Raw genomic sequence first — 27,015 nt, forward strand, 5'->3', positions numbered from 1 at the left:
ATTTACCAGATAAAATATTTTTAGAAAAGTGCGTATACATAGCAATTTATAATAATATTATAATTGTGTTTTTTGACTGAAGCGTAACGCATTCGACTCGTTATTCGTTTCGCATATCAATACAAATATAACGTGCAGAGTGGTAAGCAGACGTAGAGAAGATAATAGTTGCAATGTATTTCGATTTATTTTAAAACGGTTTTGTTAATTTCATTTTGTAGATTTTCAATCCAATCGAATTTACTGTAGAGGCGTATTTAACATTATCAGAGATGTCTATTACGTAAGTTGCATTCGACATATCTGAATGTAATGTATACCACTTCACTGATTACACATTTTATTGCAATGGAAAAAAAGCTCTTCCATGATTTTCTCACTCGTAATTATCTTTGTTGTATTGTGCTTCGTGAGGTTTCCATAGCAACCTATACTCGATTTTCCGTACCACAAACTCTCAAACAAAAGAACATCCTTTTTTCTGGTTCTAATGATCCATATTTTGAGACATTTTTCGGCCGATAGATTATTTAATTATTAGAATATAGTATATTGCTTATATTTAGTTATACTTTACGTTACAATCGTGTCGAACGATAGTTATATAACGTGGCTTTAGACAGTAATAAGGTGGGATAGGTTAATGTATCACGAATGTTATCCTCTCTACTTTTTTTGATTTATCACTATTACTCTCGCGACATTTCGCTACTGGAACGAGAGTACGTGACGTCATAGCAGGTGGCGCAAGCCTTCAGGTTGTCAGCGGTCGGTAGGCAAAGCCACACAATCGATGACCTTCAGGAAAGCATGCTAGTACAGCTGGAGCGAGAATGGATCTGCTGTGCCGGCTTCATCGAAGGGAGCTGACGGGATCGCTCTACATCCGCTATTGAGATAAAGATATACATCTCGGCACTCTATGATGATATACATCTCCTCATTCATCACATGGTGGAATGTGATACAAACATAGTTATATACGAATTCATCTCTCGATAATTATCGTCTTGTTATTGAGAAATGGCATTGTCAATATAGTAATAATAATTATAAAAATGCGGAAGATTTTGTAAATAGATCGACTATATCGTACCAATGCACAATAGAAAATTCGGGGTAAGTATACAATTTTTATTGAATATATAAGATTGTACTATTAATAAATTTTAAGTTGTTAATCAGCTTTATAGGAAAAAGTTATAATGTAAAGTGTCTATCAAAATAGTCTATAAACGTATTTAAACAACTTTTATTTACTAATGGAGTTTTAGTTTGATATAATTCGAGGAATGAAGCGTTTTCTTAAATGCGTAATGTTAGAATTGGTATTACCGAGAATATTTTGTAATGCTATTACCTTTCTTCAAAAGAACTCTTTATTATGCAAATTCCTGGTTTGACTCTGCCTCAAGCTTTACTGAAAGGTACAATTCTATTTTGAAGACATCACTTGCCGTAATCCAATTCATTTCTATGCAGAAATGTTATCGCGTTAGTGAAATTTCGTAAAGAGGTGACAAAAATTTGATAATTTTAAAACACAAATAACAAGTGCAATTTTTAGTTTTAAAATTTTCTAATTAACATTATTATTTCCTAACTTTTTAGTCTTAAAATACCTACTGTATTTTATAAGTAAGCTTTAAGATATTAAATTAATAAGAGGCTGAGAAAGCAATTGAATTTGGGAATACACAATATAACTTTCTATATAAAAAACTCTTCATGCATTGAACGTTATGCTTAACTAATTATGCATAAAGTGATATATTTCATAAAAATACATATTTCCTGTAAAAATACAGGAAATACTTCATCATCAAATTGCACTATGAAAACAAATTTTAAAAACATAATTAAATGTAAATCTTTTAATTTCCTACGATATATTTCACTACAATAAATCTCTGTCATTAATCTTATTTATTAGGACATTATAGATATAAGTTTATTTTAAACCGTTGTCATTACATAATTTAAATTAAACTGGAATAAAATAATTTATACTTGAAACATGTTGTGCTGTACAACTTTATAGAATATAATTTAATAGGGCTTTAAATTTTTTAATTTAAATTTAAATATTTATTTCATCTTTACTAACTTTCTTGTAACTTCATTTTTCATTCATATATTTTAAAATTAACCTAAATAGCATTTGTATAAAAAAGGACATGTTTAAAGAATTTTTCGCAGAAGCAATGACTAAAATAGTGTATTAATAGTAAATATATTAACGTTTGGAATTATTAATATAGTAGACGAACTGGTCTCTTTATATTTTACGTCATTTCCTTGAAGTCCAAACCACTTCACTCAGTCGTTTCCGGAACGTAGGCGAAGGGAGGTTCTGTTGTCGTCAGTTCCTGCAGCTTAAGCGGTATAAACCCACTATAACGATACTGCCTGAAGGTAATCAGTTGTTACAAATGATAAAGATAGCTAAAATAATCTTTAAACAACTTCATTTATCGAAATAAGCTTATTTAACTATAATAACACCGCGAGCGGCATTCAACCTCCGTAGTTTTACATTACAACATTGTTTTTAAGCCTTCGTAAACGTATTATTAAGTTTAAATTATTAAGACGAGTAAAGAAAAGGTTACAGCTTTTAATATTAAAATAATTAAATGTTATATTACTTATATAATTTTTTTCTTCTTCTTGAGATTATCCTCTACGTGATGAAAATCATTATCAGATGATGAAACTCGGAGTGGAGAACGATACTCTTGACCTCATTCCTTTATTTATTATTGACCTAGCTATGAATATTTCCAGGAAATGCACAGTATTTGGGCAAAGAATGCACAGTATTTGTCTATTATAGATTTACCAAATCAAACTATTCATAATTTTTAGATATAGTTTATATATCTTTGACTCATTATTTTTTTACTCTATCAGCCATTAGTTTGCTATATGCATATTTTGTTGCATCGTATATTCTTTCTATTTTGATATAGTTTTTAATGATACTTCTTTTTATATATTAACAAAGTGGTGTCCTTGTATTTATATGATAGGGTATCTAACTAGAGTAATGAACAGCTACTGTAATTATTTACAAATTGATTAAGATTTTTAGATTATTTATTGAATTTTGATAGACAGATGATATCCGATTATGCATCATCATTAAACAAGCGTTTAAATTATTTATCATGCTTAAAAATTTTAATACCTGCTTTTGTGAATCGAATCTATATATTGAAAGAGTGTACTTACTTACTTATCGTAATAAAGTATATTATAAACGACGTGAAGACTTATAAAGTTTAATAATTGCGAAATTTTAGGATTGTTCTTGAAAGAGGTTGAATGAAAATTATTCTTTTATTCTACTTAAGTGATGCTATTATTTACGGCTTTAAATATTTATATAAAACTTATTATTCTATTCACTGATTTTTAATGTAGGTCATTATCGGTAATTATTGAACCGTATTATTTGAAAAGACATTATTATTTTAAATTAAAGATTAAATTAGTTGAGATTTAAGAATGAATTTATTATTATTTTGGTCATTTACTCAGCCTACGAGCCAGATCTTGTTCAATTTTATCAGTGTTACTAAGTTTTCAGTACGTTAAAATGTATGGCGAACATCTGTACAGTCATTCTTTTCCGTTTTGATCTCGGTATCTTTAAAAAAGAAAAGTGCTTTAAATGATCGCTTCAGATTTTATATAACGAAAATATAGTCGCTTCAGTTCTTACAGTAAAATCGAATTTCTAAATCTAGAAATAATTCTTATTATTAATAAAAATAATAACTTTTTTATTTACGAGATTATAAGTTTGAATTATATCCTTCAGTTTTTTACTTGTATTTATTTCTAACTTATACATCCTTTATTATATCCTTTATGAATCATCCGTGAAAGAAATAATGGAAATTTATGCATGCTCATTCATTAATGAATATAATAAAATGCATGTATATATTTTTTCGAAAATACTGATATCTTTCACAATATCAGGAAATACAGTTTCTTTCATAATAATGTACAGTATATATATTGTACATGTAACAATAGTAATTCAATATTAACATTTATAAACGCTATGCTATAAGGTAAGTTATAAATTCAAATACGTTATACGCTATTTAATATTAAGAAAGATTAATAATAATAATAATATTTAACTTCTAAAACTAAATGTAGTCTTTGTAACTAATTAATGAATTTATGTAATCAACACTCAGTAAATAAAATTATATGTTAATTAATGTTGCATTTTAGTTCATTTATTGTACAAAATACTTTATCCGTATTTTAAAATTTCATAATAATTAATTTTGTATACATTGTATACATAAATAGTTAGTGTAGTAAATAAATAGTAAATGAACAATGATAAAATAATATATATAAGAACTTAAAGGGTTAGTAAAACATAATAAAATTAGTTATATCTCAGGGCAAATTGAACTTTAGTAAATAAGATTATAAAAAGGAAATGTTAAAAAAATTCAAAAATTTACATTTAATGAAATTAGTTAAGTGCTATAATTTCGTTAAACAAAGTCAATTTACTTAAAAGAACTTTTTCAAAAAATTATTTATTTCGACTCAAATAGTTTAAATTTCTTTAAAACTAAAAATTTGATTATTCGGAAGTCATTTCTCAAAACAAATATATGTAGACATGCTATCTATTCTCTTTATTAAAATTCTTTCTTCTGAAAATTGGCTTTACAATTAGATTAAAAATATCCGTTAGAAAGGAATTGTTATATAAGTTCATTTTATAAATTAGCAAAATATTAATTATCTTTAAAAATATTTCAAGTTCAATAAATATAAATAACTGAGTCCATGGAGCCTCTTCTGTAATTGATCTTGATTTACCTTAAAATCTTAAATTTCTTATATGCTATTGATTATAGAGAATACATTTTATTTTCAATTTGATTTTAATATAATTAATAAAGGTATCATTATATATTTAAATTTATGTTATAAGTAAATAATAAAAAATAAAATTTATTAATTACGACAAATACATAATAGATATAGATTATAAGAAAATATATCAGGTAACAATGAAATTAATATTAAATCTATAAGGTTTTTAATTAATGCATATTAATTCTACTTTGAAAAATATTTTAAAAAATTCATCTTTTATATCATATTAATTTGCGATGAAATCAAGATATATATTCAAATTACATTTAGAAAAATATTTGCATTTATATTCATTATAAAACTCTTTGATATTAAATTTTTTTTACTGTAGGAAAAGTTACTTTCATTATTTTTTAAAAAAATCTTAGATTAATCATAAATTAAAGTACGTGTAATTAAATGGATTGATTATTTCATTTGTAAGATTTCTTTAGATATTTTTCAGATTTCCAAAAAAAAACGAGAAAAATTAGAATAATAATTTTGAAATATGTAATTCAACCAGTAGATCACGATTCCCAAGAAAGCAAATCATATTTCTAGGCAATAACACGTTCATCACGACAGAAAAAAAAAAAGATATCTACAACTAAAAATAACTGAAAAACGTTCATTTTTATAATTATAAAATATAAAAGATAAAATTTTAATTTTAATACAGTATTTATAAAAATGTTTATAAGCAATAAATTACAAAGTTTTCTTCAATTACAATAATAAACATATAAAATTGTATATTATAAAAAAAATAAATCCTATTAAAGTATAAAATATAGGTTTTTTGTAGAGTTAATAAAATATTGTATAATTTTAAAATTCTAAAATAATAAGAAATTAGAATTTTTTTCAAAATAAGATTTAGAAGGAAAATAAAAAATAAAACCAAAAAAACAAGAACTAGCATGCCATTCTGTTAAGACCGCTTCCTCTTTACTAATGGAGATAATTAGGACATCCTTCTCTTTCGATATCCTCATTAAAATTAGATGTTTGAAAAGTTATTTTTTATTTTCTGAAAATTACTGAGCATGTCTCAATTTTGTTGCTGTACATAAAAAAAATATATTATTTATTTTTGTTGATATTTTTAATATGTACACAACTATAAACTTCATAAAATTAAGAGATGAATATTTAACATATATAAATAGGAAATTATTAAATATTAATTAATTAATATAATAAGTTAATTAATTATGCTATTAATAATCCTAATTAGTATATTTTTTTCTGTAATTCTTATTAAATAATGGAATGAAAATAATAAATTTAAGCAAATTAAGATAGTTGTTGTCAAATTGAAGCGATTTAAGCAAACGATAAATAGAAAAAAACTGCCATTTACTATCTCAATTTTATTTTTCTGTAAACATGACACAGATCAAAATATTATGACAAAAATGTCATTCAAATAACTACTAAACTTCTAGAAGCATTTTTAATGATTTCTTTTATATTTAAGGATTTACGATGTAAGACATTTTGTCCACATTGATCACTAGGTTCATAAAAAATTTTTTTATGGTTTCATCATAATAATGCTATCTGCTACTATCTAGCATTTTATAATATAAATTTTTATATTTTTAATATTGACAGATTTACTTATAATTTTTGCTACAGTTTCCCATATTTTTATTATTTCTATAAACGAAATACAAATTTTTTAAATATTTATTATTAAGCTTCGAAGTAAATTAAAACATTATCTATAATTTCGTCTTTATTTCTTACAGTTAAATATATTAATTTCGTTATAAAACCATATTTAAATTAAATTTTAGAGAATAATAAATAAATAGTGCATTTTAATTACTTTAAAAACATTATTTATGTGTTTTTATATGCATTTATTTGTATAAAGAATAAATGTGATGGAAGTTTGTAAAATATGACGTTAAAAAATAACAGATTATTATAATTAATTACATCAAATTTATATAATTTAAAACAATAAAAATTAGCTTCGTTTTAAGTAAAAATTGTAAGTAAATATTTGTCAAATATATATATATATATTAATAACAAACATTGAAAATCATTTCAAAACTTAATGATGTAAAGTGATTTTTCTTTGTTATATAACTTCAAAAAATTATTGTAACTTATGTAACCTTGAATGACAACAAAATTTATTTCTTTGTTAATATATCTTTTATAAATTAGCTGCCAAATATCGATATTAAGTAGAGCGTGGTGTTGATTAAAAATCGTATAAAAATAAACATAAAAAATAGGAAAAAATATATTTTTAAGGTAAATTTAATATACACTATTTTTATTTATTGCATGTAAAAATATCAAAATTCTTCTTTTAAAAAAGCAAAAGTAATACGCACATGTTAATATAAGTCATATATGTTTTAAAGAATGACCTAAAAACAAAAAAAAATTTATTTAATAGAATTACAAGCTGTATTGGTTATTTTTTTTTATTTCAAAGGCAGCAATACTTTCTTAAAATTTTGTTTTTAAAACTACCATAAACATAAGAAAAAACATAATAAAAAGTCGTCAATCTTCACCAAATATAGTAATTTTAGATAGACGATTTCTTGTCTTTATGTATATAATTTTGTAATAAACACGATGTTATAGTGGCAAAAATTGGAAAAATAAGATTATGTTTAGTGTTTGAAAATATATTTTTAACTGCTGAACAATTTTATTTACTATATCTGAACAGTATATTGTTTCTTTGTACTTTCCAATCACAAAGAATTCATGCTGTTAAGGATGTCATTGTGACACGCCTCAGTATTATCCATATAATATTAATATTACAAAAAGTTGTTTATAACTCTTGTTATTTTAATTATCAGAGGTATCGTTGTATTAGACATTTTTAATAACTTAGTAATAACAATTTATATTTAGATATTTATGAGTATGTTATCTGTGTAACTTATAAAAATTATTTGGTTTCTTTACAATATATTTCCTGTTTTGATAATTAAATGTGTGGAAAATATTTAAAATATTAATTTTATAGATATTTAATTCTGAATTTAATGCAGCTTTAGCAAGGTTTTATCCCGGATGTTTTAAAATGCATTTTAGAGATCTGCAATCGTTTAATTATAAATTTGAAAATTTCGAAAAATTATTATTTGAATAGTAAAATAAATTTAGATGATATATGAAGTGAGTTTTCTCGGAATTTTTATAAATATATCAGGCAAAATTGAAATGGTTTGTCATAAATTTTTAGATCCTTTATGTCTTCGGTACTTAAAACTTAAATGGTTTATGATGTTATAATTTGTTTTTTTAATCATTATTTTACATCTGAAATTTTATACCTGATATTAATATAAAAATTTAATATGTACACGTATTAGGGCACATATGTTTAACATTTCAGTACAATTTTGCCGCATGTTTAACGATTGGTTAACCGTTTGAGTCATAAATTGTCTAAAAACTTAAAAACTTTTTCTATCAATATAATAGTTGTAGACAACCTCATTACACAAATATATCACACGATTACTTTTATACTTCTTCACGCTAATTGGAGACATATGAAGAATATAGCAGATTATTTACAGCCTAAAAAAGCTTTAGTCATGCACAAGTGCAATTCTTTAGATATAGGAGGCGCAGTTTATTTCACTTGTGATAACAGCTGCCTACAGACTTCCTTTCTATTAAATTTGTCTTACACGTTCGGTCATAGTCTTCATTAGTTAGTGAGTGAGTTTATGAGACAAACTGAGAATCTCTTATCTCAAATCTTTCGCCTATTGATCTGCATTCTAATTTCATTTGGAGCTATCTTTAATTAAACTAAGGTGAGTATGTCTATAGAAATACAGCAATTACAAGCAGATTGATAATTAGATTTACATATATCATCTTTCTGGTATATTTTGTTCAAGTTTCATCGAGAATCAGGTAACCTTTTGTTTGACAATAGCTTTATAATTAGTAAATTATAACAATAAACTTTATAATATACTTAAAAAATATATATATTGGTTCCTAGTTTAAACAATTATTTGAAATGTAAACGTTTTCGGAAATCTATACTATTTTTTAAATAAATAAATAGTAGAAATAAATATAAAAGTTATTAATCAGTTATTTGTTTTGATAACTAATGCTTTTACGTTTAAAAAGGATACAATTATTTGAGAAAATACCAAAATAAACAATAAAATACAATGTTAAATCGGTTTAAAATTTAAGGGCGTGAAATGAAATTTAATAGAGCAAAGTTGTCAATATAATAAATTAATCCTGTGAGATTGTCACTTAAAAATATTTGGATGGATGCCTTTGCTTAATATTAATTAAATTGCCAAGTCAATTTACAAAGAGCAAATTCATTTTAAACTTGTTAAAGCGTTGGAAATTGGTTCTTCGGTTATTTTAGAATAGAAAAAAGTTGAGCCGAAATTAAGAGTCGAATTAGCATTTTACTGGTAGTTTTTAAAACTTTTCTTCTAACAGTTTCTTATAATTAGATTTCAATTTTGACTAATTATTGCTTATCTCTTACAAATGATTTTTTATTACGAAATTTGTTTATTCTTCTCTATCGTTAGCTATAAATAATTATTTAGATTTAATACAAATAAATTATCAAAGAACTAAAAGAAATATTTTTAAAAGTAATATTTTCGATAGTATGTAATTTACCAAAATAAGTTTTATATAAAATTATATTTAAATATAGGAATAATAAATTATTTTACAATCGATATTCATATTTTTTAAAGGTTTTATATTAATATTAAGCGTTATTATTGTTGTTATCGTTTATTTGTAAATAGGATTGAATACGAACATGTAAATATGACTAAATTATTTCAGCAGACTTTTTGAATAGGTATATACCTTAATATATACAAGCTTTTAACAATATCTGTAATTAAATAATTAACAATTCATACACGATTCTCTATTCAGTTTGCTTACAGATTTAATATATATATTTTAGTTATGAATAATTATATACAGCCTATAAAGTGTGATACATTATAGATTATAAACTTTCAGAGGACAGAGGAATCTTTTAATCTGTTAAAGTATAATTAATTCTTACTAAGTAAAAATTTTCAGTAAAGTTGGAATTTAGAAATTTATCTAATAATAGACTCTGCTTTTATTTTTACGTAGAGAAATTGCTACAACGATTTCTGGTTAAATGGGTTTTTGCATACAGTGATCGGTTATTCATCAGCAATTCTTAGAATAGAACAAAATATTAGGAATTTCATAGTAGATTATCTAGTGATAGATCATTCAAGAATATTATACATCACGATTACTTGAAAACGTTGAAACTGCATAGGCCTATACATATATTAATATAAGCTTCGGTTATGAAATGAAAAATGGATAAATAAAGCTCATAATACTGTCTTGAAAAATAAAAATATTTTTCGATAACAATATACACCTTAAGTAATAAAACTGTAGTTAAATAAAAATTAATAGTTTCCATAATAACTTAATATTTCATATTATTTATTATTTATGGTTGGCATTTCTCTAATGCAGGGATTCTCAAAGTGGGCGATATTGCCCCCTTGTGGGCGGTGAGTAAATCTAGGGGGGCGCTGGACGCAGGATACTGAACGGTGACCAAAGGCAAAAGTTGGGGTCACTGATGGGTCAGGGGGCGTTGGGTATAACTTTATGGAACAAAGGGAGCGGTGAATCGAAAAAGTTTGAGAACCTCTGCTCTAATAAGACGTATTACCTTGAAATCGTTTTTGTAATTCATTTATGTAGGCTAACTGTAGGTTGATTAAATATCGTTTACTGCAAATAATTTCAAACATTTATTAGTGAATATACTTTAATTTATATACCAGTAACTGGGGCATAATGTATTGATTAAATTACTAGAATTAATTTTTTCTACCTTCAAAACTATAATTTAAATGTAGTACGTCCTTTCATGTAATACATTAAAATGAGAAATATTGAAAAAATTTTTAAGTTTTCAATAATAATTGAAAATTATTTACTAATTTTAAACATTTTATTAAATTTGTGGACACTTTACAATTTAAAAATTTTGTAATTCTTTTCTTATAATTAATTTCTTGTTTATTCCATTCCTTAAATTATTTTTGCGCATTATTATTTAGTAATATGTTTATGTGAATTATAGATACATCCCATTCTATAATTTAAAATCTGACTTTGAGACCTTTAATTGAGATTTAAATTAGAAAATTAGAAAAAAAAAATGTATTTCAAAAATCTATATTTTATGTAATAGATAAATTCTTAATGCACTTAAATTGCAATGTATAAAACACGAAAATAAATGAAAATTTTTATGTTGTCGCTATAACAGGAAATACGTGTTTGGGTGTGATACAAAACAAGTTTACGTCCGTTAACTAGAACGATACTATTTCATTTATTAATCTTCATGGAATAATTGCAATTAACACTGAAATAATTATAAAATTTAAATAAAAAGCTAATAATAATTTCGAAGAAATTTACAAAATCTTAACTTTTCACTTCATTTAAGATCGAATTTCGTAACGGTAAGTCTTAAACAAACCACGTTTGAAAACATCATTATTCATTTTAAAGTAATTAATATAGTTTAAATTTGTCTTATAATTTATTATGATAGAGGAAGTTTTTAATTAAGACAAACTTCCACTAGAGAGGATGGGAGTAATGTATCTGTTCTGACTGATTCATAGTATAATCCATGTGAATTACGACTGATAGATATATCCGGGAGTATTGTCATAGTAAAAATTTCCGGTCTTAAAGTCTACCCTGATGAAGGTCATTATATCATCTACTAGAGAAATGTAAAGAGAAACTTTATTGTTTTACTCTAATCCTATTATCTGACTCGAGTATTTCCGATCTAGTATCACTCGGGAAGAAGAAAAAAATTATCTGGAGTAACAGCTGCGAAAATGATACATTAGTAAAAAATGGAAGAGGAGGGGGGAAAGTTTATAAATTGACTCCAGAAGCTATAAATTATGTAACTAATGAATGAAAAATATAAAAGACCTGTCTGGTTTATAGAATTATCATCATTCTTGGATGCAATCCAATAGATATCGGATTAAGGGGTGAGGTAACTGCGTACGCTGAATAAATCCGAAGGCCACCATTTTTTCACGTTCCTCCCTTCCAATCTTGTGAACTTACACTCATAGAATAGCTTTCTCCATGGTTAGTGTTGGCGCTTTATTCGAGATTAGACGAAGGGGGCAGTTTTCTAGATAAGAAACTTTACAATATTTTGTTTGATTTGATGCAGTTTTTGTTTTTGACAAATCTACAAAATTTCCTTGTTTCTTGAAACATCACATTCAGTATTTAGTTTCGAAAAGTATGTATAATGAAGATTTCATTAGCTAATTTCAAACTCAGTTACCTCACGTTAATGTTTTTTGTTTCAGATGACATGGACATATATCGGAAAAACAACGACTAAATTTAATAACAATGACCTCAGGCTAACACTAGATAATGTGAAAAACAAAAGCTTTACATTAAAACGAGCTTCCATAAAATATTCAATTTCGAAAACTACCATCTTTGACATGTTCTTATGATTTATTTTTGCATATTTTGCTCTGTACGTTTCATGAAGAATACCAGACTAGAACATATGTATATGTTAATAGTGGGCTCGTAAAAATTACCGAATGGAAAGACCACAAGCGAAAGATGTTTGTGATTATTGTTTGTGTCGTTCGGCTTTACCCAAAGAACTATTAGCAATTATCCCAGAGGAGGTCGGGTAAATCCGAATTGCAGGGGTTTTGTTTTTATTTTTTGTTCAAATTTAAACTTTTTCTTTCAGTTACACAACAAACTGTAATTCATCACAAAAATAAAACCAATAAAATTGCATAATTATGATTATCTTAATCTCCCTTAGGGGCCGTCCATAAATTACGTAAGGTATTTTGGAGTGGGTGGGGTCAAGGATTTTTTACGATTCCTTACTCAGGGGTGGGGGTAATAGATCTCGTCTTACGTAATATTTTTATTTTTTAATCTCGTTGAGTAATAGAGTTTTGAATTTGGCGGTTTCTATTAAGAACGCTCGTCGTACTAATGCCATCAAGTGTGATGTGATAGAATAAAAACGCTAGCAGACACATTTTTTATCATGGGAGAAAGGCCGTGTAGTTGTTTCTCTCTCGTTTTTTTTCTTTTTTATTATTTGAATAAGTGCACCACTCCTATGGATGTATAACATCAAGAATTCGTAAACCAAAATGCATGATACAAAGTAAACATTAAATTAGTATTCGGTTTTTAGTGAAAACTAAAATGGAAATTAGAAATTATAAATAGTCTTATCTTCCATATTTTTTGAACATAATTGTAAAAAGCATCAAACAGTGGCTTCTGAACAAGCTTATCGAGTGTATATGGCCACCTGAAATCAAGCGTAAAGATTTATAATTTCAGAATAAGTCTATCTTGATCGTAAATTGGATAATAATAGATCATATGGTCGACGGTGTCTAGGTTTTCTGTAGAGCAAAAGCAAGAGGCAGTTTCTGCTCGGTTATACATGCTCAGTAAGTAGTTGAGCAGATGCAAACGTTAAATCTCTAAGTGGCGATGAGAATCTGCATTCAACAGTAGAAAAATAAAGTCTTGTTATTCTACCAGCTTTACTGCTTAACCATTGTTGATTACACTTCTGCATAGCGTCGTCATAAATATATATACTATAATTTTTAAGGCTGCTGCGTGAGAGAGGGATGCGAATGTAGTCCAAATCAGTATGTTTTGCAGCTGGACTTAGCCTCAAAGTCGGTTTTTTTCATTTCCTAGTATGCCACTATGGCCGGGAATATAAAAGTTATCTTATTTACAAGATTTTTAACATGGTGCTGGATATATGTGATTTTATTGCTATTGCAATTGGGATTTAATAGAGCTTTTAGGACAGACTAAGAATCACTGTAAATGTTGATAGACAGAGTTTTGTTTGTTAGTGAAGTGGCCCACTGAACAGTTTTGTAGACAGCATCTTCTTCAGCTTGATATGTGGGGTATCTGTACCTTCTAACATATTTTGGGTAAAATATGTCAGTTTGGAGGAAGATACAGATACTTGAGCAGACATGAAGGGAGCTTTTGGACCCATCTGTGTAGATTTTAATGTCTGCATGGTTATCGATGGAGAACGCAGATGACACCAAATGTACCCTGGGGATAACCTTGTTTACAGTGTGATGATCAGAGATAGGGTAATTACAATATGGTAGCATTTGAACAGCCGTAGATAGGAGTAGAGACTGTTGTTAGACCTTCATGTTTGTAGTTCTGATGTAGTAGTTTAGAACCTTTTCTACGATACATAATGGCAAAGGAAGGAGCTCTGCTAGATTCAGAGAGGCATTAGTAGAAACAGTTCTGCAGCACTTTGAAATTCTGATGGCAAACTGTCTTTGAAGAGAGAGTAATTTACTTGCTACTGAATTTTTACTAGTTACATGATCCCAGCTAGAAACCGTGTAAAGTAGCATTAGTTGTATTGCCCCATTATATAGAGTTTTATAAGCTTTATGATTTAATCCCCCGTTGCACCTAGGACATTTTATCAGCATGTAGTTTATTTTCTTGGCCTTAGCCAAGATGTAACCAATATGACAACGGAATGTGGTTTCTATTCTCTCTTGTTTTATTTTGTATGAAGTTTATGTTTACACGTGCACTAGCTGGTCGATCTGTCAAAGTTTTTTTTGTGTCCTTTTGAGAAAATTAAAATAAATATAAAAATGAATATTATGACGCTGATTAATGATGATAATAATAAAAAGATTGTTAATAATTAAAAAATAAAATTCTTATAATAAATTGTTCATTCGAATTTATTAAATTTTTATATTTTTAAATTTGTTCACATATCTTTTATAAATAATAGTACATATTAATTAACTAATTAATAATTATATATTTTGGACCTAAGGTTTTTAGGGTTTCGTTAAAAAAATTATTTTTGTTAAAATTTTTCTATAAAATTATACCTAAATATTGCTTAAGATAGGGAAGGGGAGGGGGAATCAAAGAAAATATTACGGTTTCTTACATAGCGGTGGGTGGGGGTTTAGAATAGCCAAAATCGCCCTTACGTAATTTATGGACGGCCCCTTAGGTGTCCGCCATTATCCCATCTTCTCCTACTTGAGTTACGAGTGATTACGTTTAATTGTCCTTGTCCTAAATTTCATGTATTACACGCATATTAGAGATACGTAAAGCTAAAGAAGGGAACTTTGAATTATTAAAAAAAAATCAGAAAGATAGTTTTATAAATCGACAGAATTGCCATGTTTACTAGACAACAACTTGTTTCTTACTAAAGCAAACATCTATTGATCAGTGCAATCAATCTATTAAATGGCATCCCTCATGATAAAGTACGAGTTGATAGACCTTGTTGTGGTGTGGATAAATTCTTGATAAATGATAGTCATGCAGGTGAAAAGGTGTTTTCTACTGTCCTGTCATTCATCATCTATTTAAGTGTGCAAGGTCGGAAGTACCCATTTTTTTGTTCGACATTGCACTTTCATTATTATATTTTTAAAAGTCATTCACGTAAGATAAAAGCCATAAATGACAATCAAAGTGATTCTTTTTAAAAAAATATTTTATAGAATATGTTTATTGCGTGATGCTTGTTTATTAATATCGAAATTCGAAACAGTAATTATGTGATTCTATAAATTGCAGTCGTATGTTGATTTAGAAAAATTATTAAGTGCCGACACTCATATTTATATATAGTAACAGTAGTCTCATTTGTCTGTGTCGTCCGATCTTGTACAACTATTAGCTGTAACATCTGGAACATGCCAAGAATGTTATGTTGTTAACATGTAGTACATTCATAATCAGATTGTTTTTATTGTAGTACATTATTCAACCAAAATCAATATTAACAAACTGCTTGTATCCTTCAAATATATGCTTTAGTTGAAAATATATAATAAATAATTTCACGTCCGACTTGATAATATTTAATTAGAATATAAGCTTAAATCATTTAGATACTTTATAAACGTCTATTACATTTTAATGACACATTTCTACTTGTTTCAAATGCTAATGAGCATTTCCCTTCTGTATCATGAACAATACAAAATGATTTGCTTAGTGTCTACTATTATAATATAGTATTGCACGTGGGATTTACATCTAAGTTAACAATATCTTGTAATGTAAGAGATTTTCTATCAATTTTATTCAAATTAAGGAATGATTTTTCGTAATTATAAAAAGGATCAGATCTATTTTTAAAATGATTTATTATAGAAATATATGACAAAGTTTCAGCTATCTAAAAATAAGTGCATTTCTTGTTACATAGAAATAATCTATATCAACAAATATACTCAACAATAGTAAAAACTTCCATAAATAATCTATATAATACATAAAGATTATCGTTTACTAATAATACAATAGCTAAATTTTATAACTTCAATATTAAAAAGTTTATCCGTGCAAAATATTAAAAATATCTATAGCAGAGAATTTTGTATTCAAAATTCTGAGTCAATAAATGAAATTCTCCATAGAATTTCATACTGCACACAATCAATAGAAACATTTCTGGCATATATAAATGAATGAAGAGTTTGTATGTCGGGGCGACTTCTTCACCTTCAGACACCTACATTGTTGAATAGAGAGCGAATCCAGTGACCTAAGATTGTGTTCTCATCCGATCAATGAAAACTTTACAAGACTCCCAGTAGTCAGTATTTATAGTGATGTGATGCTATAGTTCGTTTGAAAGCAAAGTAAATTTATTGTGATTTGAACTGATGTTAAGGGAAAATGGCGGATGAAGCGATAGCGTGTTGTCTGATCATGTTAGATTACAGTCGGGATGTTTATGATAGGTGATGACAAAAGAATTTAAGAGAGGAAAATAGATACCAAATAAGGGCAAAAATGAAAATAAGTACAATAAATAAATTTATTTATTTTCAATGAATAAATACTCGCAGACGAGAATAATTCGAAAATTTAGTCGAGTTTAGAGAAAAACAAAACAAAGTTTTGACATATGGTATATGTTATGACAATAGCCTTAAAGCCCATTCAATCCGAGTTTTATAAAAAGAAAAAAAATGCAATTTTAGTGTTTTTTCAAGATAAAAATACAAGGACAGGCCTAGAAGTAAATATTTAATCGATGATTGCTGTCATAGTATTAGAAGTGTGTGTATTTCTAAAATCAGTAAAAAGTTAGGAGTAAATTTAATTAAAAATTTCAGAAATTGAAACATGCGTTATTAAATACATTTATTAATAATGCAGTGAAAATTATTATGAAATTTTATGAATATATAATCAACAATTATTATTTAACAGAAATAATTTATATTAAAAATATATAGATATAAAAACTTCAAAAACATTACTGTTTTATAAGTTGTTTGCTATTTTATCATTGGTATAGTAATGCAGAAGAAATGTGTCTAAACATATCTTTGAAGGGATTTTTACTTGATCAACACTCTTTTACTTTGGAAATAGTCATATAAAAATATAACGGAAAAATTAACATTTCTGTTGACATCATCTAAATTATTTATTTATTCAGTTTTAACTTGAAACTTTTTTATTTGAATTGAAATTGACGGTTTAATATTTAAAAAACCAAGTTTATAAATCCAGAAACAATAAATTCGAGTAATTAATACAATATAAATATTAGAATAGTATAATAGTTTAATTAATACTTTATAAAATAATGTAATGTATTTTTTAAAAGAATTATTATTATTTTATTAATTTAGGAATTTTAACCATAAAATATATTAGAAATATTAAGCTCATAGAGAATGAATATTTAATAAAATATCGTTAAAAAATTTAACAATATTTTACCATTTATAAATTGTATATTCTTCAAAAGAAAACGAATTTCAATTTATAAAAATACAAAATATTTTTAAAGATATTTAAATTTTGTATATTTTAGCGATTCGTAGAATAGAGGATATGTAACTTTAATGAAAAAAAAAATTGATAATAAACAAATATGGTTTAGGGAATGAAATCTATACTTTCATTATTTCTACTTGTTATAATGCTGTAGACACATTTGTCACTTCAGTAATTTGCTCTGAAAATAGTAATGAGGCACAGCAAGATCATTAAGACTTTCATTTTTATGAGGATTTATTAAATATTTTCTTATGTTTATTAAGCTTACATTTTTTTGATAAGAATGTAAAAAATATTAAAAATTATTGATAGAATTTAATAGAAATTTTTGAAAGTTTTGTTCAAAAATTTATTAAATAATTGATCAGTTGAAATATATTTCAACTGATCAATTATTTACACGAAACTTTAAATTTATTATACAATAGAAAGTGTTTGATCAGCATTTAACCGTACAGGTTTACTTAGGTTCACCTGTTTTAGAAGTTAATATAATGTTAGTGTAGTTGTAGATTATTTTTGATAGAATAAAATTTTCTATAAAAAGCAATTTTAATAACAGTGTAACAAATAAAGGTCTTTCCTTGTTTAAATATTTTTAATCAGAAAGTTAGATTTAATTCGTCAAAATTTCAATACAATATATATAAAATTTCACTAAAATTTGCTGTTCATATGTCTCCGATTATCAGTAATCAATAAAATTTTCAAGATTAAAACTATTTTTTCTCATAATCGACAAAGTTTTATATCCAGTATAGTAAGTAGTCTTATAAAAGAACTATTTTTGAACTTGCTGATTACATTAAGCAAGTTCAAAAATAGCGCTTTTGAATTTAACTCTTGAACTTTTAGGGACTTATTATATTTTACTTAAAGCTTATTAATTTATTGCATTGTAGTATATATAAATATCCAGTTTAGTAAAATGTATTTTAAATTTTTTAATAAATTATTTTATTTTTTAAAATGTATAAAAATATATTTATTATTTATGTTTTAATTCATATCCGTATAACAATTTATTCTGTAATTGCATATTTTTATCACTTATTTAAATTATGCAAATAAATAATTATACGATAATTATATACTTGTTTAATAGCGTTAATAATTACGTAGTGGTATAGACATTAAAATTTAAATATTTTTAGAAAATAATCCAATAGTACTTTTATTCAAGTATTCAAATAAAAAAAATGCAATAACGTTGAAAAATATGTCAGTACTGTTATTAAAAACAATTTAATAAATTAAATTAAACTAAATTAACAAATTTGCGCGGTGTTTCTTCTATATTATAAAAATGTCTCCTTTTTTTATAACAACAGACTGTTTACAAAAATAGTTCAAGTTCTGAGCGGAGATAAATATTTTACGATGAACGTCACCTGTCCTTACTTTAATAAAATAAGAAAGAAAGTTTTATTACTTAGAGTAGATGTGAGTCAAATGTTCAATAGAATATCTATAAATTCCATACTACTACCGAGACTTGGTCAAAAACAGATAATACGAGAGAACCGACATTATTTTTCTGTTTACCTGTATGTATAAATATGTTGTATGCGCACATACCTATACTTACATTAATAGATAAAATACTTTTTGAAACTGGTATTTGATATAAAGATGAAATTATTATGAAAAAAAAACAGGGAACAATATTAAATGAAGAAATAAATTTAATATACATATTAAATTTTTTAAAAATAAATGAGGAATTAAAAACATTTCAAATAAACTTCAGACAACATTTAAAAATTAATATGAAATTCCTATTATAAAATCATTAAAATTAAATTATTAATTTGTTCAATGTAAGTAAAGATAAAAGAGATTTTAAAATAAGATGCCTTAAAATCTATTATAAATATTTGATTATGTCGCTGTTTACTTCGTACAGATTAAACATTACTGAACAGTCTATTGATTTTTCTCTAACATTGCCTACCGTATTGAGCTTTAATGTCATAGGCGGGTAGATACATCCTAGATGCACGATCTGCTAAAAATCATTGGATTACTATAAAGCACATCTCTTATTTTAACAACCCGCTTTGATCCAGATATGTATGTTGTGTTGTTTTAAGGATGGAACTGTAAATAGAGTACATAAAGCAGTAAGTATAGACTAAAGCATTTTCTTAAATATAAAATCAAGCTTTCTTAAATGATATTACAGAATAGACTCGGTTGCAGATAACTAGCGATTATATATTGCCATAGGGGTATTAAAAACTAATCAATGAAAAGGATAGTGTTTCCATTAAAAGAATGTTGATACTTTAAGTTATAAATCGCTTTTTTTAAGGTTTCCAAACGACTTTTAAAGCCTACAACAAAATTGTGCAATTTATTTACGAGTAAATTTAGCTTTACATGGATGTTTTGCATACGAAATTGCAACTTGGCAATTTAAAGCTTAGTCCAGAAGAAAAAAATAAGTTATTTTTTTATTATACATTGCTTTAATGAAAATACCTGTTGATTTTTATCTTTTCCTAACATGAATACATTTTTAAAATTAATTTATTATTCTGTAAAAATTACAAATTTTCTGTTTATTTTATTCAAAAATATTAAAACTACACAGAAAAGTATGTTAGAAGTTGAGATATGTCTTAAATTATTCTTCTAAAAATATTTATTTATATACTTAAGTTTTTTAGCCGAGTAGATTAATGATATCGATCGAAAAATTTAAATAAGTTTGATGGATCTAGCGTGACAAAATTGTCTTCGCTTTTACTAAAAAAAAACGATGATTAACAAACTCTAACTTCATTTTTTGTCACTAGTTTAGATGAAAGATAATAATGAGGATGAAATTTATTCATAATAACTTTAAGATGTAGAAAAAAGGAAACTTATTGATAATAATGGAAAATTTTGACACGTCGAAATTTTGAATATCCTGTAAGAATAATTTGATTATTATAACGTTACTATTATTACAATATAATTAAATGGATTTAAATTAAATTAATTTTAACGAATTTCTGAACTTATGTAAAGCAATACGTAATTCAAAATCAATGGCCTTCGTTTAAAAATTTAATTAAAAATGTTATTTATAGTAAGCATGTAATAAAGATTAAAATTAATCTATAACTTTCCATGTATCGTTGTTAACTATCAAAAGCAAATACTGCTATAAGTTTACTTTGCAATGAGATTTTATTATATAAATATTAAAATTAAATTCTTTCAGTACTTCATTAATTTTGATATTTATTTCAGATGGACTCAAATAACAATAAATTATTTTGTTTCGATTAGCAATATTTTAAACTATTTGATTCGTTGTGAAATATGTTCAATTTTCTAAAAATTTTATTCATTGGTTTTATAATATGTTCGATAATTAAATACACATTGATAAAGATTCTTCTAAACTGCTAAAAAATATAAATTCTAAAGAGTTTTCACCACCTCTTGGGATCAAGAAGTGATCAGTTGCAGCTGACGTCTACATGTTGCTAATGACTTTTATAAATCAAGAAGTAAATTAAAAGTTATCTTGTTTAAAGAACATTTACGAACTTTATATTTATCATTTATTAAGAATGTCATTGATATAAAAAAAATCCAAACTTTTACATTATATACACTTCATGGTGATTTCACAATAATCAGAATAAATTTAGAATAAGTAAAATAATTTAATATAGTTTCGATAAGATCTTCATTTATATGTATTTAATTTTAATATTTCTAATTTAAAAATTAATTTATGGTGTAAAACATCTTTATCAATTAATGTCATCTCTCTTGTAATATATTAAGTTAATGCATGATATCTTTAATATATTCCATTAAGACAAATTATAATTTCAATAAAGATATACTTAGATTCAGGTTTATATTAAGTAATATTGCACTAATTATGAGAAACGACTTAAAAATTTACAGACAACATTCAGAAATTGCAGTTTTGCTTCCTATATATAAAAGCTGTAGGCTTAAATGCATGTTAAGTTTATATTTTATATATCAATGAACTTAAATTAAGCGTTATCTTCATTATTATTATTTTTTTTACTTTAAGTTATTGGCTTTTCCATCTGATAAATTCTCTAGTAATTGTTTCATAATCGTTTAAAATAAAACATTGGTTTAGAAATTGAATATGATATAGGCATACCATTGTAATTATCATTTATTAACACAGAAAATGGCGGGTATATAATTATTATCCCATTATATAAAACGTGAAATGAACTATATCTCTTCATGAAGTGGTAATTATAATCTGTAATTGAACTATATGTATATCTTAATTTTATCTCATGCTTAAAATATGTTGTAATTCATTGCTTATATTACGAATATATTGAGAAATTAAACAGTTTTAATTGAAAATAAATATTATGCTTTATTAATATATTTTAAATTTTGCAAAATATTAGAGGATAATGAAGTAAATTAAAAATATTTATTATTCATGAAAGACTGTTTATTAAAATAGAACAACAGTTTACTAATTGGAAAGTTTGTCTTAATTATGAAGCAAATTTAGTCGTTCCTGTGCGATATTCAAGAATATGGTAAGCATTTATAATGATTGAAATTTCATATGGCAAGATTTAATATAATTTTGTCGAAAATTATGTTGAAAATTAAAATTTTGAAATTGATGAAGCGGTATTGAAATAAATTATCAACTTATAATTACAAATTCTGACTTTGTTATGTTAAAGAGAATTAAATTTATTAGATGCAATTGAAAAGATCATTAAATGTAACAATAATAATTAATTATCGTGCGATTTTAAAATGTGCTTGAATTTGTCGTTCTAATAGCAAATTCTTTTCTTCGTTTATTGAAATTTTTTTTAACAATTCATTCAATCGATAATTTATTTTTAGATATTACTAGAATTTATATAAAAGAAAATTCCTAAAATTTATAAATGAAAAAGTTTGGTTTATAGAAAAGTAAAGGAGAAAAGCATTTATCATAACCTTGAGAATTTCTATAAGTAGTACTAAATTTTTTATAGACTTGTTATTATTTGGCAGATAAAGTACAGTACACATATAAATAGAAACTAAACTAGTTGATTAATATTTTTATTCATTGAATATAAGAAATTCTTAATTCGAATCTTTGCTATCCATTTTCTATTATAATGATAACGATACATTACATCATTGAAGATTCTATAGTCAAGGGTCATCAATTTAACTTTCAAATAGATTTTCAACAAAACAATTTATAAAGTTATTATACTTGTCACAAAAATGACTAGAGTATTAGTCAAATAATGGCTCTTCCATCATACGAAAAGAATAAAAACAACTCAATGTTTTTCGCCCCATTAAAAGCAAAAATATTTCCTCTTTCGTAATATTCTCCCTACTTGTAAGAAATAACATCGCATAAATTGCGAGCACTTATGCTTGAAAAATAATATCAGTTTTTTTAACAGCTTCATATCTAACTTTATAAATTATAAATGATGTCATCATAACATAAATTAATAATAATATCGTGTTTATTTAATAACAACGTACTATAAATATTTTTGTTGTGTTTTTTCGGATAATTTATTTTAAAATTTATTTATAAAAATTTAAATTACTGTTTAGTGAAAAATTTTATACCTTGTTTAAAAGTATTTTATTATAACTTAATTTAATTTTATTTTATTTTTAATGGGCTAATTTATTTAGTACGTAGTCTGATAATATCACTGGAAGATAAGACATAATAAAACACATTTATTGTTCAATAAAATGAAATTATATTAGAAAATAATTTTGTGCTCTAATTAAATTATTGAAATAATCACATTCAGGCATTTAAACTTATATAATTCATACTGCTAAATAAATTAACGTTTATAATAAACATATATATATATATATATATATATATATATATATATATATATATGAACGCCACTAATTTTAATTTTCGTTTCACATTATCAATATTAAACGTTCAATTTCCGTTGAAATACACTAGAAATAAATGTCTGACATTTACACGTTGTTGCGCTTCATATCTAGCACTGGTAGAATCTGATGCGAATGTAGATGAGAAAATTGGTCGGTGGAAAGTCATTAATGACTATTCTCCAAAATACGAAAATGACGAACTAACAACATAATTGCTTGTTATCGAAAGCTCGCTCTGAGTTACTCGGAGAACAATATTACTAGAATTTTACCTTTGATTTAACATCGACTGAATTGTTTTGAACACGAATTTAATCAAAATCTTCGTATATGTATGAGTCAACTATTTTGAATAATGTGATAAAAATTTAATAAATAATTTATATAGAATTTTCAGTTGTGTATACTTAACTTAATACATTAATTTGTTACAATTAATCAATTAAGATGCAGAAACATAAAGGAATAGTCTATTTTAGATTTTATCAATTAATATATCGTCATTTTCATACTGTAAAGCATTTTAGGTCTATTTATTATATTAAAAACACAACAATGAACCTTAAATCTGATGTATAATTATATTGTATATTGTACTAATAGCACCATAGAGTTAGTAATTAAATTCAGAATTGAAATTATTCGATAAAATATTTCGTATTATTTTGTCTGTGATATTACGAATTTAAAGAATCGAAAATATAGTAATGTTCCGGTGGCGTGTGATATGAAGATCCTCAATCGATTCCAGTTGATCTCTATTCAACTGTATATGCGGTAGGAGTCGATCAAGCACCATATATGTAGTTTGGCAGATAAATATTCTAGCATAGTAATCTCTGTTTAAACTCTAAAATAATCGAGTTAAATTAATTAAATGATTTATTTAAAATTATATTTAATTAAGAATAATTTTATAAGGTAGAGAACAACAAAACCGTTGTAATTTTAGAAATCTCTATCTGGATCTATAAAAAAAAAAGCTGTAAAGAAGACATACTTTAAATTTATATGTAAATTTTAGATTAATATACTTTATCGAAAATTATATTAATTCACATTTAAATACTCAAATTGAATTAAGCTTTAGTTAACTTTAATATAATGTTTACTTCATCATCTAAACAATTAAGAATAAGGTAATGAGGTATTAAATGTCCCAAACAATACTTTTTTGATACGTTAATCATGAATAAGAAATTAATGCTATTTAAGGGTGAATTTCAGAAAATATCTTTTTAAATTAAGAAATTAGAATAGAATATCGTGAATAAACTTTCAATAAATATTTTACACGTTTAAATTTCTTATTGAAGCACACAAACTCTGTATTTATTTCAAAATTTATTTAGATATTTAAATAATTATAAATTTATATAATATTTGAGTTAATGACGTTTTTGTATTATTCTACATGTTAAAGAATATTCAAATTCATAAGATGCATTTAATGTATATGAATATAAATATCTCAACATTCTTAATGAAAAGTATTAGCTACATTATTTATTAATAACATCAACGTAAAACATATTTAATTAAAATATAGGTTGGAGAATGTTTTAGTAAATTGGTGAGTAAAACGTAGGCGTGAGTTACATAATTTAAATGATATGACCTTGAACGGCGTGGCGAGATGGCAACTGGCTGATGGGTTTTTCCACCTTTGCAAAATAAACCGCCTTTCATTGTTAAAAAATAAAATTCTAGATAGTATATAAAGATAATTCTAGAATTATATATATTACATATAATTCTTCATTATATATAGATAATGTATAAGCTAAATTACGAAGTAAAGTAAGTAAAACAACATTTTTAAATTTTTAATTAAGCACAAAGTGCTGTTTATTTTTTCTCTTTTATCTACGAATGTTTTTATTCTTTCGACAATCTAGATTTTACTTCCTTTCCAGAATCAATGCTGTGAATATCTATCAGCATTAATCAAGCTGTCCATCTGTGTGTCCAAACAAATATCAATTTTATGGATTGGTTTTGACCAACTTTTATTTCGAAAAATAAAACTCGATTTTATTGATAAAATGCTATAAAAAGTTTATAAAATTCATTCGCATCGATTATTAAGATACATAAAAGTTTTGTTTTTCCTTGATCTCAGTGTCTTAAAAAAAAGAAAAAGAAAAAAAAAAAAAAGAAAGAAACTGAACAGAATCGAATTCTTATGTATTATAAACTCAAATGAGTTTATAATTCTAATTCATTTATGAACTTATAATTTAAAAATTTTAATTATTTTTATTAATTTAATCTTAGCTATTAATTTCAGATTATCGAGAATAATTACGATATTAATTTAATAAAAAAATACCGAGTTTTAAATACTGAATAAAAAAACCGAGCAAAACGACTTTTTTGAAAGAATTCTTGTAAAAAAAACTGATAGACATTAAATATAGGATCATTGAGTAAATAATATGATTATATAATGGAGTTAATAATATTCAAGCCTTTAAAACTGTTTCATTTTCATAAAGATTTAAATGTATTTCATTGTGTCAAACAAGTGATTTCAATTAAGTCTTATTATAATCAAACGTTAAAAACAACCTAAAAAATTGATTTAATATTTAAATTGACTGATGATTCTTTCAAATTATGACATACAAGCCATTGAAATCACGGATTATAATCATCAGCACAAAGGCACATGTGATTACTGCAAAGCACCTTTGTCGTCCAGGTGCTATCAGCATCTAGAATTAGGAAATAGTTTATTTCATCCCGTCAGATAAATTCTGCTTTTATCATAGCATTAAATGTCAAATTTTATCTTAATAAAAATTTCAATATTTAAATAAATTCTTTAAGATCTGTTAGTGCATTACAAAATATCTGGTAATTTTGCTCGTTTTCTTGTTAGCTGATGTCTCGTCGTACTGCTTTCAACGTATATCCAATATTGGGGATTTCAACTTGGTTACGCAAATCGACTGATTCTATTTAATGTAGTTACATTAGAGGCTACTACGTACTGCAGACTTACTAGACTCTTAATGTATTTCAAAATATATATAAATTATAATGATATATTTCAAATATTGTTACTAATTTTATATATTTTACAATTTTTTTTTACATTATCCGAATGGAATATACAAGTAGTACAACCCATTAACTTGTACTAATTTTTAATGGTAGATTGACAATTTTTCATTTTTCTCGTATTACCTTTATCTATAAATAAGTAATAAAAATAAATTTAGTATAAATGTAATAATTAAATCAAAA

The 27,015-nt window shown here is 25.1% G+C and overlaps 1 protein-coding gene across 6 annotated transcripts in view; it reads left to right on the plus strand.

The window, feature by feature from the left end:
- Positions 1 to 734: 734 nt before the first annotated feature.
- LOC136974839 (metabotropic glutamate receptor 1-like) overlaps positions 735 to 27,015 on the plus strand; it is a 106,913-nt gene continuing 80,632 nt past the window's right edge. For 2 of the 6 annotated variants that reach the window (XM_067269796.1, XM_067269802.1), the window contains exon 1: positions 735 to 1,119. The gene's annotated coding sequence lies outside the window, so the exon portion shown is untranslated. Of the gene's footprint in view, positions 1,120 to 2,272; positions 2,416 to 8,541; positions 8,821 to 19,749; positions 19,980 to 27,015 lie in introns of those variants that run through there. The other 4 variants (XM_067269799.1, XM_067269797.1, XM_067269801.1 and 1 more) reach the window with 4 other exon arrangements.

This window comes from Centruroides vittatus, unplaced genomic scaffold, assembly GCF_030686945.1.
Source record: "Centruroides vittatus isolate TY-2023 unplaced genomic scaffold, ASM3068694v2 contig_357, whole genome shotgun sequence".
Lineage (NCBI taxonomy): Eukaryota > Metazoa > Arthropoda > Arachnida > Scorpiones > Buthidae > Centruroides > Centruroides vittatus.